This window comes from Lepus europaeus, chromosome Y (assembly GCF_033115175.1).
Source record: "Lepus europaeus isolate LE1 chromosome Y, mLepTim1.pri, whole genome shotgun sequence".
Lineage (NCBI taxonomy): Eukaryota > Metazoa > Chordata > Mammalia > Lagomorpha > Leporidae > Lepus > Lepus europaeus.
In genome coordinates, this window is record NC_084851.1 from 25,217,591 (window position 1) to 25,230,332 (window position 12,742).

Here is a 12,742-nt window from a genome sequence, read left to right on the forward strand (position 1 = left end):
ATTTGCAAATATTTTCACATTCTGTCAGTTTCCTCATCACTTTCCTTACTGTTTCTTTTATAGTACAGAAACTTCTCATTTTGATGTAATCCCAATTGTTAATTTTGGCTTTGATTGCCTGTGCCTCTGGGGTCTTTTACAAGAAGACTTTGCCTGTGCCTATTTCTTGCAGGGTTTCTCTAATGTTCCATAATGATTTGATGATGTTGGGTTGTAGATTTAGATCTTTACCCATGTTGAGTAGATTTTTGTGTAAGGTGCAAGGTAGGGGTCTTGATTCATACTTCTGCATGTGGAAATCCAGTTTTCCCAGTACAACTTGTTGAATAGACTTTCCTTGCTCCAGGAATTGGTTTTAGATCCTTGATCAAATATAAGTTGGCTGTAGATGTTTGGATTGATTTCTGATGTTTCTATTCTGTTCCATTGGTCTATCCATCTGTTTCTGTACCAGCACCACACTGTTTTTTTTTTTTTTTTTGACAGGCAGAGTGGACAGTGAGAGAGAGAGACAGAGAGAAAGGTCTTCCTTTTGCCGTTGGTACACCCTCCAATGGCCGCCGCGGTAGCACGCTGCGGCCGGCGCACCATGCTGTTCCAATGGCAGGAGCCAGGTGCTTCTCCTGGTCTCCCATGGGGTGCAGGACCCAAGGACTTGGGCCATCCTCCACTGCACTCCCTAGCCACAGCAGAGAGCTGGCCTGGAAGAGGGGCAACCAGGACAGGATCGGTGCCCCGAGTACCACACTGTTTTGATTACAATTGCCCTGTAGTATGACCTCAAATCTGGCATTGTGATGCCTCTGTCTTTGTTTTTGTTGAACAAGATTGCTTTAGCTATTGGAGGTCTCTTGTGCCTCCATGTGAATTTCAGCACCATCTTTTTCCTATCTGAGAAGAATGTCTTTGGTATTTTGATTGGTAATGCATTGAATCTATAAATTGCTTTTGGGAGAATGGACATTTTGATGATATTGATTCTTCCAATCCATGAGCATGGGAGATTTTTCCATTTTTTGGTATCCTCTTCTATTTCTTTAAGGATTTTTAATTCTTATCACAGAGATCTTTGACATCCTTTGTTAAGTATATTGCAGGGTATTCAATATTTTTTATTGCTATTGTGAATGTGATTGATCTTGGAAGTTCTGTTTCTTCCCTGGCATTGTCTGTGTATACAAAGGCTGCTGATTTTGTTCATTGATTTTATATTCTGCTACTTTGCCAAGTTCTTCTATGAGTTTCAATAGTCTCTTAGTGGAGTTCTTTGGATCCCCTAAATAAAGAATCATATCATCTGCAAAGAGGATAGTTTTACTTCTTCCTTCCCAATTTGTATCCCTTTAATTTCTTTTTCTTGTCTAATGTCTCTGGCTAAAGCTTCCAGTACTGTATTGAATCACAATGGTGAGAGTGGGGATCCTTGTGTGGTACTAGGACTCTTGGTTTCAGCTCTTTCCCACTCAATATAATGCTTGATTGTGTTGAGGTATGTTCCTTCTATACCAATTTGATTAGAGTTTTCACCATAAAAGAGTGTTTTATTTCATCAAATGCTTTCTCTGCATCTATTGAGATAATCATATAGTTATTCTTCTGCAGTCTGTTAATGTGGTGCAACACATAGATTGATTTGAAATATTTAACAATCCCTGCATACCAGGGATAAATCCCACTTGGTCTGGGTGGATAATCTTTATGATGTGTTGTTGCATTCTATTGGCCAGAATTCTATTGAGGATTTTTGCTTCTATGTTCATCATAGAAATTGGTCTCTATTCCTTTCCCTGCTCCAGTTCTTTCTGGTTTAGTTATTAAGGAGATGCTGGCTTTGTAGAAAGAATTTCTATGGATTCCGTCTCTTTCAATTTTTTTGAATTGTTTGAGAAGAATTGGAGTTAGTTCTTCCTTAAATATCTGGTAGAATTCAGCAGTGAATCCATCCAGTCCTGGGCTTTTCTTTGTTGGGAGGACCTTTATTACTGATTCAATTTCTGACTTAGTTATGAGTCTGTTTAGATTTTCTCTTTTTTTAACTTTTATTTAATGAATATAAATTTCCAAAGTACAGCTTATGGATTACAATGGCTCCCCCTCCATAAATTCCCTTCCACCTGCAACCCTCCCCTTTCCCACTCCCTCTCCCCTTCCATTCACATCAAGATTTATTTTCAATTCTCTTTATATACAGGTCAGTTTAGTATATCTTAAGTAAAGATTTCAACAGTTTGCACCCACATGGCAACGCAAAGTGAAAAATACTGTTGGAGTACTAGTTATAGCATTAAATAACAGTGTACAGCACATTAAAGACAGAGATCCTACATGATATTTTTTAAAAAAAATAATTAATTTTCTATGTCTTCATAGTTCAATTTATATAGGTTGTATGTGTCCAGGAATCTATCCATTTCTGATAGATTTCCCAGTTTGTTTGCATACAACTCTTTGTAGTAATTTCTGATGACTCTTTTTATTTCTGTAGTGTCTGTTGTTACATTCTCTTTTTCATTGGTAATTTTATTGACTTGGGTCTTCTCCTTTTTCTGATTAGTTGGACCAATGGTGTCAATTTTGTTTATCTTTTTCAAAAAACCAGCTCTTCTTTTTGCTGATCTTTTGTAATGGTTTTTTGGATTCAATTTTTTTGTCTAGTTTTAATTATTTCTCTTTTCCTACTAGTTTTCTGTTTGATTTGCTGTAGTTTTCTTAGACCCTTGAGAAGCATTGATATCTCATTTACTTGGTGCCTTTCCAATTTCTTGATGTAGGCACCTATTGCTACAAACTTTCCTCTTAACACTGCTTTTGTTGTATCTCCCAAATTTTGATTTTGTGTTGTTATCCTCATTTACTTCCAGAAAGTTTTTCATTTCTCTTTTTATTTTCTTCTATGGCCCACTGTTCATTCAGGAGCATGTTGTTCAGTCTCCATGTGTTTGCATATGCTCTGGGGATTCCTGATTTTCAGCTTCATTCCATTCTGTTTTGAGAAGATGCATGGTATGATTTGAATATTTTGAATTGGCTGAGAGTTGCTTTATAGCCTAGTATGTAATCAGTCCTAGAGAAAGTTCCATGTACTGCTGAGATGAATGTGTATTCTGCAACTGTAGGATGAAAGGCTCTGTAGATATCTGTCAGATTCTTTTGGGTTATAGCGTTGATATAAGTTTATAATAGCTACATCTTCTTGTTGAATTGATGAATAAATCATTATATGGCACTGCAGGTGGCAGCTTTACCCGCTACACCATAGCACCAGCTGCACAATTTTCCTCTTGTTTAGAAACCTGAGCTTTTGTTGGGGAAACTGTATTTACTTGCTCAGCTAGGAAATTCAAAACCTGGGTGGTATTTTCATTTGAGTCCTCATTGGAGGGGCTGTAGATGAGACTATCATCTACATATTGTAAAATTGCTCTATTTTTTAGCTAGAATTCCCAGAGTTCTCTTGCAAGTACATTACCAGACAAGTGCAGGCTGTCCCAGAAAACTTGGAGGAGGACAGTCCATGCATATTGCTGAATTATACGAGAAACCAGGTCAGTCCATTCAAAAGAAATTAAAAACTGAGATTCTGAACTTAACAGGATGCAGAAAAAAAGCATCCTTTAGCTATATTCCATGAGATCCTTTCAGGTATTTGTGTCAGCATTCTATTAGGATTTTGCACAAGAAAATTAATTGAAATAACTGCTTTGTTAACTGCCCTGAGCTCTTGAACCATCATATTCTCCACTTGACTTTAAAACATACAAGATAGCAGTATTATAGGGAGACATGGATCCAAGAGTTCATGGTTGAGCAACAAAGTTAACTTTAAGGAAACACGTAAGGAAGATAGCACATCTCTTAGAAACATTTACACATAACTAAAACTTAAGAGACATAAGAATAATCTTTACTTAATACATTAAAGAAAGTAAATCTTTGAGAACAAGTTTTATCATTAACTCTAATACTGTAACTCTTTGAAGATAGAGGTCCTGCATGGGAAATTAGTACACAATTAATATTGTTGTTAATTTTAACAATTAATACTTTTTAAGTTTTATTTTTACATTTATTTTATTTATTTGAAAGTCAGTTACACAGAGAGAAGGAGAGGCAGAGAGAGAAAGAAGTCTTCCATCTGCTAGTTCATTTCCTAATTGGCCACAACAGCTGGAGCTGCACTGATCCAAATTCAGGAGCCAGGAGCTTTTTCTGGGTCTCCCACATTGGTGCAGGGACCCAAGGACTTTGGCCATCTTCTATTGCATTCCCAGGCCATAGTAGAGAGTTGGATCAGAAGTGGAGTAGCTGGGACTTAACCCAGCACCCATACGGGATGCTATTACTGCAGGCAGTGGCTATACCCACTACACCACAGTGCTGGTCCTAATAATTAACATTCTTATGTATACCGTCAGTGATCACTCAAGGCTCTTGACATGAGATGCCTAGGCTACTGAAGCCTTTTGAATCTGCAAACTCTGTTTTACCAATGGCCAAGAACTTCTCAAAATAGGAGATGGTGGTAGGACACAGGGAAATTAACATTCAGACAGGGACATCTCATTGTCCATCTCCCTGTCATGTAGCCAGCCTGTCCTCAGCATACACCACAAGCCTCATTGATTTCCTAAACCATTCTTTTGAAACCTCTGAACTCCACTGGTTTACCCCAGCAACCAAGCACCATCTGCAATGGGTTCTAGAGCTGCATGGTCTGGGAGCATTGGGTTTCCATCAAGGCACAGGCCCAGTGTGCAAAATTTAAAAGACATTAAGTAATAGCCATTGGAAGAAACATTGAAAAGAAAATTGAATGGATATTTAGCACAGAAGTTAAAATGCCATTGAGGATATCTATACCCATGTCATAGTGCTTGAGTTCAAGCTCCAGCTATACTTCTAAACGCAGCTTCCTGCCAATGTGTATGCTAGAAGGCAACAATGATTTCTCAAGTGATTGGGTCCCTGCAAACCAAATGGAACATCTGTGTTGTGTTCCTGGCCCCTTAAGCCTAGCCCATCCCAATATGTCAGATATTTGAGAGTGATCCAACAGATGGAAAATTCTCTCTCTCTCTCTCTCTCTCTCTCTCTCTCTCTCTCTCTCTCTCTCTCTCTCTCTCTCTTCCTGCTTCTCTGAGTCCCTGACAGCTCTGGAAACCATTTCAGTGGGGTTACTTCACCCAGATGAGACCCTGAGAGTCTGGCCAAGTAGCATTCCCAGGGAGAAGGGAGCTTACAGGCTCACACACAGGAAGGGCATCAATGGTGGTGACTGGACCAAGATTTCCCAAAGGACAAGCAAAGAACAGCTTCATGTGAACACCCAGTTGTTTATAGCATGCTGTGGAAGGTGCAGAGCAGAGTGACATCTAAAATGATGACTTGACTTTCTAGGCTTCTCAGTTTCAATCACAACACCCAGACAACTATCTGGAACATTGTTCCAATATAGGAAGGAAAAGCCTTGAAGGGTGGTACAGTGTGTCCCAAAAGAGAAACTCAGGAAATGAGAATGGGAACACTGGCACTGGGAAAATGTGGGACTGAACCCCTAAGCCCTTTGAAGGGACACATAGACTCAGGAGGCAAAAGTCCAGGGATGACAGAACCACCCATTTCAGAGCCTTGGCTTCTTCATCCACAGGATCCCTTTAATGTCAATCAACCGGGAAGATCAAATTAGATGAGACCTGGGAGGTGCCTTGCAAACAATAATGTTTCTACAAATTAACATAGGTCCACCTCATTTCAAAGGCACTGTCTCAGAGACAACATGAGGGGCAAACACAAATTCTAACACACCTAAAGCAGGGCCACAACCAGGACTCCATGCCCTTCCTTGACTCATTGGGTGCTGTTGTAATGGAGAGTGAGAGAGATCATGTTGACACAAAGATAAAAAAAAAGAATCTGTATTAAAAGCCATGCCTGGCTATGATAGATCCCATTGGAACCTTGGAGACTGCCATGCCTCAGTGAGGAGGGCAATGGTTTTAAGTTTTCAACTCATATTCTCTTTGGCTTATTTCCAGAGTCCAAGCACAGGTTCTGCTAGCCAATCACGTTGCTTCAAATCTTATTCTCCATTTTCTTATCCAATCCAGCTGTAAGCATTTTACAGAGTAAGAAGTAACAGTTATCTGAATCTTTTAAACTGTTTTATACAATTCCTTCAGTCATTACCTTAAGAAAGCAGCAAGAATGTTTACAGAAGCAGAAGGCAGCAGTTAATAGAGATCCAAGTCTGAGCTGAGAAAAATATTTCCTGGAACAGACCCAGAAAAAAAAAACACTTTCTGGAACCTATGCCAAAGCTAACAACCTGGGGCTTTGTCCAAAAAATGGAGTAACTTTGGTCAAGCCCGGATTACCTTGAAATAATGGGGTGTCTTAATTTTTCTGAGCCTTATCATAGTCCAATCCATGTGATCTTGGGCAAATCTTTTCCTTACTTGAACAGCAAGAAGAACTGGAAAATGGCCAAGGTCCCTCTGAAGAAAAAATACTTTAGGAAGCATATTCTGGGCTGCCTGAATAAGTTCTAGGGAAATCACCACAAACCAGATACAATTGCTCTACAATGTTGCCTCCAAATCTGCTCAGTGGTTTCTTTTCTAGCACTTCCTGTTCCTAGCACTTCCTGTTGGGAATTGTCTCTCATAGACCTAAAGGATGGAAATAATGAAAGAGAAGAAAATAACAGGTGCAGCTGGATCCTGTGCCCCCAATACAGAGAATGCCTTTTTCTCTAGATATTAGTAAAAGATTGCAAACACTTACTGCACCTTTGCAGGTGAATATGTAACTTTTCTTAAATTCCAAAAAGCAGGAATTGCACAAGTCAGGTCTTTCTCCAAACCATAAAACCAAAAGCAAGCTAGACAAGAAATCTGCATTTCTGAACAATGACAGATAGAGGATAGATAGGTAGGTACATAGGAAGATGGATGGATAGATATAGCATAGTCAGATGGATGGGTGGATGGATAGAGAGATAGTTAAAGAGCTTAGCTAGAACTAGCTCATTTGAAAACCAAAATGTTCCTATTCTGGGTTCATAAAATAATACATGCAATGGCACTGTATTGCACCACTTGAAACTTACCACCTGGGAGGTCAGGTCATGATGCACAGACAGCTGCACACTGAATGAACAACTGCAGTCTCCACCTCTGGGATGACATCACTAGCAGCCCCTGGATCACACTCCAGTGAAACAGAATATCTGTCAGTAAAAACACCTTAAAAATCAGACAGTTAAGTCTCTGCCAACTGTTCTAAAAGCATATAACACATGAAGAAACATGCTTTCAAGAAAACCTACAAAAGGGTGAACAGCAAGAGCCTGAGGCATGTGGGCTACAACTTTACCTCCTCCCAGCTCAGGCTCATCTCACGGAAGCTGCACTCTGGCTCCCTTTCCTCCACCTCCCAGACAAGTCTTGCTGTATCTCAGGTCATTCATTTATCAACCTGTCCAGTTCCAACTGAGAAAGGCTATATTCTTAATGAGTGTTGCCAAGAGATTTTATATATCTTCCCTTGAGTCACTATCCATAAGACAGATGCTGTATATCAGGCATGACAGCCAAGACACTGGGGCCTCAACTGTGCTCACCACAGCTCACTTGCATGACTGAATTTCCATGGGAGAGGTAAACTGAAAATGCAGGAGACTAATCTATCCTCTCCTTTGGCTACTGTTAGTTCAAACAGACTCACTCCCACACTGAGAGGTGGCACAGGCTTGAAGGAACACCAGGCTATCCAGTTTAAGCTGTTTAGTCTGACATTAAAAGTAATATAAATTGAACCAGATGTGAATTATCTTAAAATAGCTACCACATCCTAATAGATTAGCCAAGGACCATTAGGATTGTGTCTCTTTGGTTTGCTCTCTGAGTAATGGACTCCATCACACTGATGCATGTGTGCTCTATGTAGCCTCAGCTTGGCTGCAGGACAGGAGTGGACACTGGGATGGAGGTTGGGGGGGAAGTCTTGATAAAGCACAGGCACCCACTAGGGTTGGCAAACCACACAGTTAGGAGTCTCCTCCAAAAGACAAACCCTTGGCCACTGCTGTCCCTCTTTATTAATTGCTAATGCAAATATTTGGGTATTAAATCATAAATCCTTTTACCGAGTTTGGGCATGAGGGTTGGGGCAATTAATCCCAAATCCAATCCCAGACACTGAAGCTGTTCCATTTTTCATTCCCTGCACAGACAAGCCTGGGTTAGCAGGGTTCCAGAAAATAGGCTGTTGAGCTAGCAACATGAAGTTCCCAGCATGACCAGGGGAACTCAGAGGCCCTCCAAAAGTGTACCATTAACTGTTACCCTGACAAAACCCCAAGGGCCTATCTAGGATGTGGAAGAGGAAAGAAAGAAGCAGAAGTGTGGTGTGGTCACAGAATGAAAGGAAGAACCAATAAGAAACCACACCTGCTTCCAATGGAAGGTGAACAGCTCTGCCCTGAGACCAGACCACAACATAAGACCCAAGGGAAATGCTCTCCCTGGGAACCATCCAAAATATTGAAAAAATAGAACTCTGCCAAACTCTTTTTATAACACCAGTGTTACTATGATACAAAAATAAAAGAAGGTTACAACACAAATAGAAAACTACAGACTGATATTCCTGATGACCACAGGTGCAAAAATTCTCAAAAATATTAGCAAGGCAAAACCAACACTACATAAAAAGATAATACATCATATACAGTGAGATTCATTCCAGGGATGCAATGATATCTCAACATTCACAAATCAACAAATGTAATAGATCACACCAAATAGGATGAAGAACAAAAAAGCCATATGATTATCTCAATAGATGTATAAAAAGCATTAGTTAAGAATCAGAAACCTCCATGATAAAAACTTTCAATAAATAAGCTATAGAAGAAATATACTTTATAGAACAAAGATGGTCTATTTCACCTCTCTTATTCAATATATTATTGGAAGTGTTAGCAAGAGTACTTAGAGAAGAGACAGAGATAAAAGTCATCAAAAATGGAGAATAGAAGCTCAAAATATCCATGTTTTTCAGATTATATGATTTTTACAAAACCTAAGCACTTCCCCAAAAAAGCTCCTACAATTCCACCCTAAAAAGACTGAAATCTTATTTGCAGCAAATGAATAGAACTGGAGGACATCATGTTAAGTGAAATAAGCCAGAAACAGAAAAACCCTAATAAGCAAGTTCTGCTATTATGTCCATTTTAAAGATGAGAAATCTTAGATGGATAAAGCAAGTTGTGCAAGGACTGTGCTTTTGGACAGTCAACTTATAAACATAACTCCTAGGCTATGGGTTATTCTTGTGCCCATTGGACTAGGCCAACTGATGCAGAGGAAACTCCTGATTGTTGGATAACCCTCTGTTAGGCAGTGGTCATGCTGGACTCAAGACATGTGTTCCCTGTGGGATGTATTGGAAGAGTGAGGAGTACATGAGCAAAACAACTCAGACCTGGTCAAGAACACACACCTCATTTGTAAGCTCTCAGCATGTCACTGTCTAGGAAGCCAGCACTGCCAAGAGCCCAGGGTCAACTCTTCATGAACACACTTTAACTTAGCATAAGTGGCAGAAATTTGTAGGAGCAAGGTCCATTCACCAAAGAGCCTTACTGCAGGGAAGTACAAGATGTTAATGGCTGCTGGGATCCTTCCTGGTCCCATCCCATCAGTGCAAGATGGAAAATTAGTACACAGTACATCACACTGCTAGCTAGGAAAGAGTGTGCTCATGCCCTAGAGGAAGATGGCTGGGCTAGCTTCTGGGGTGCATGGGCTTGTTTGAATGTCTGAGGTGCCTGGTCACTGATCAACATGGGAACAACCATGGGGCATTTCTCTTGGGTTAAAGTGGAAATTTCTGCAGATTTCAGCCTTAGCAAGTTCCTTTCCCTTTAAGTCTAAAAGGTTGTTGGCTGTGGACCAAATTGATATCAATCAATTTCAGGCTCCCACTCCCAGATCTGTCCTCCTCCTCACCCAGTTCGCACTTCCCTGTCATCATGCAGAGAAAATATTTATGAATTACCAGGAAGATGCCACTGGCTCAAGAAAGTAGGAAATAGCAAAAAACAATAAAAAAGTACTTAACTTCCACATAGAATTCCATCCTTTCCAGCTAGTGGATTTGATCATTTTTCATTCAAGCCCTAATGCAAAAATATGAACTGTTTAGGAAAATGAAACATCATTTTAAGAGATTCATACATATTATATCACACTTCAAAAAAAACCATGGATTAATAAAGTTTCACTTGGAGAAAATTACAAAAAAATGAAGAAAATATTAAGACCAGCTGGGCCAAATGAGAGGAGTAGGTGGCTTGCAGAAACAAATTTTATTGTCTCCTGGACAATGTGCTCTGATTTCTCCTCCTAAGAATGCCATCAATGATACACAAGGCAACAGTTACTAAAAATGAAAACACAATCTTTTTGTGAATTCCCGTGGAAAATGGCTAGAATCCTTCCTATGCCATCCCATGGATGGATGTGGAACTGAGGGCTAAGGCAATTTACAGAGATTTTTGGTGAGTTTACTCTGAACAAAACCTTCAGCCTTTTAAAGTTCCACATAACAATCTTTCACAAAACAGTTTCCAACAGTCAGCCAGAAACCACCCACATTTGAAAACGAAACAATGCAACAGAGGTTGAGGACCCTGCATATCAGTGCTGATAATTCTTGGGGACTGGAATTCCATGCGCATGCGCAGCGCCTGGCTCCTAGAGGCTGCGATTGGGCATGCGTTTACCGGCGTTGCTTGGCAACAGTCATTGTGAGCCAAGATTGAGGAAGCTCTGAGCTTTTCTGTTGGGGTCGAGGCGAGACAGGTGACTCATCTACAGGGCTAACCTTAGGTTTCTCTGGCTGGGAAGATCGGCAGTAGTCTAGGACCTGAAAGTCTTACCTTCCCATGTAAAGGGCGAGTGTCTATGGATGTTGATGTCCTCCGTCGGCTGTTGAGAATGGCAAATGAGATTAAATCAGGTTCTCGGTGCTGCTTCTCACCAAAGGCCCTTGGGAAGCTGCGCAAAGCTGCCAACGAGGGTGAAGATGCTTGAGAGCAGCTGCTCCTGATGCTCAGAAGTGGCGGGAACTATAGATACCAGAACCCCTTGCAAACATTGGTGGATGGGGAGAAGTGTGAGCTCAGCAGCAACTGTGGCCAAGCCCGTCCTGTAACCCGGAACCCTGGGCTCCCAACCCCACAGGCTTCTCAGCACCTGAGATGGATAACAGCACCTAGGCTGCCTCTCTGAGCAGCTGAAAGAAAAACAAAACCTCAGCTGGTTTCCGAGCTACCTGTGATCCCCTAACAGAACACCTTCCTGACGGGGGTAAGTGATTTAACACAATTACATCTGTGGAGTGGCTTATTTTAATGTACACATTCTATTGCATATACTGTACACACTACAGAAAAATGCATCCCGAGATAAATAATTTCCATCATATGTCAACTTCTCAGCCAATAATTCTTTTGGTAAAATCTAGCATCTGTTTCATATCAGTGAACATTTATGTATACACATTCTCTAATGAGAGGCCTTAGATGGGAGCATGGACAGCGAAGGTGTTTCTGTGTTAATAAGCAATTATCTATTCTCACAATGTGAGCTCTGTATATGTTTATTCATTTTACATAAGCAAAATAATGATGGCAAGGCTTTAAAATTTTTGAGTTACCATGCTTTCATTTACTCTTGTGATAATACTTGTTGGGAATGCCTTAAAGACTTGCTATTGAAGATATGAAAGTGTGATGCTAATTTTCACAAAATAATCATTACTGACAGTTGAAAAGACATGTGAATGGGACCTGATAGGAAATCCAGAAATACCAAAGAATGGGTAAGAATTTAGAGCTGATACTGGTTATATTTCACAATATAAACTTGATGAATGATTACAAAATAATAATAATGAGCATAGTTTTAGTTTGTTTTCCATTATAGTCCCCAGTATTTTCCCATTTCAGCTATGTCAATTCATTATAAAGGGACATGCTATTTCCCTGGTGCTCTAAGAAGAGTGTGGTTTAGCAGTCAGTTTCCCTCCCTTTAAACTGGTTACCTCACACTGCAAGCAGCAGAAAGAGGCTGAGGATGCACACCGGCAGCAGCAGCATCATTGCGCACCAATGAGTGAATTTTACCACCCTGCTCCATGCTATCTTGTAGTTATGGCAGATGAAGCAGATCGTCATTTCCAATATTAAGATGTACAGGACCCAGAGAATCATGGTGTAGGTGCTTGGCAGTGCACACCTCAGAACCCACCCATGCAGTCATATAGTGCAGCACTAGAGGGTAGCCCAAGACACCCACCAGCAGGAGCAGCACTCTCCAATCTTAAAGATCCCTGGTTCTGCTCTACTAAGTGCACCTCCACAATGGCCATGCTGCCCATGATCACCAGTGAGGTCAGACACCTGGTGTGCCTGTCAGAGATCAGTAACATGTGATTGGCACCAGGACCTGCATGGCCCCCATGCTAAAGGGAATAAGGCTCTGTGTGGGAGGGAGAGCAATGGCATGTGGAGTACTAAGCCCATGGGGATGGCATGGGAAGGATAAGTGCTGAGCACATCTAGTTGCCTGGAGGGCACCATTCTGGGTTGGTGAGCTTGAAACTTAGGGAAGACCAGAAGAGACCCAGTCAGCCTGTGGGTCGGGCAGCCCAACTTCCCATCCACAGGTTT

At 40.8% G+C, this 12,742-nt stretch overlaps 1 pseudogene; it reads right to left on the minus strand.

The window, feature by feature from the left end:
- The window catches only part of LOC133754169 (translationally-controlled tumor protein-like), a 47,420-nt pseudogene extending 35,211 nt beyond the window's left edge, over positions 1 to 12,209 (minus strand).
- Positions 12,210 to 12,742: the final 533 nt, after the last annotated feature.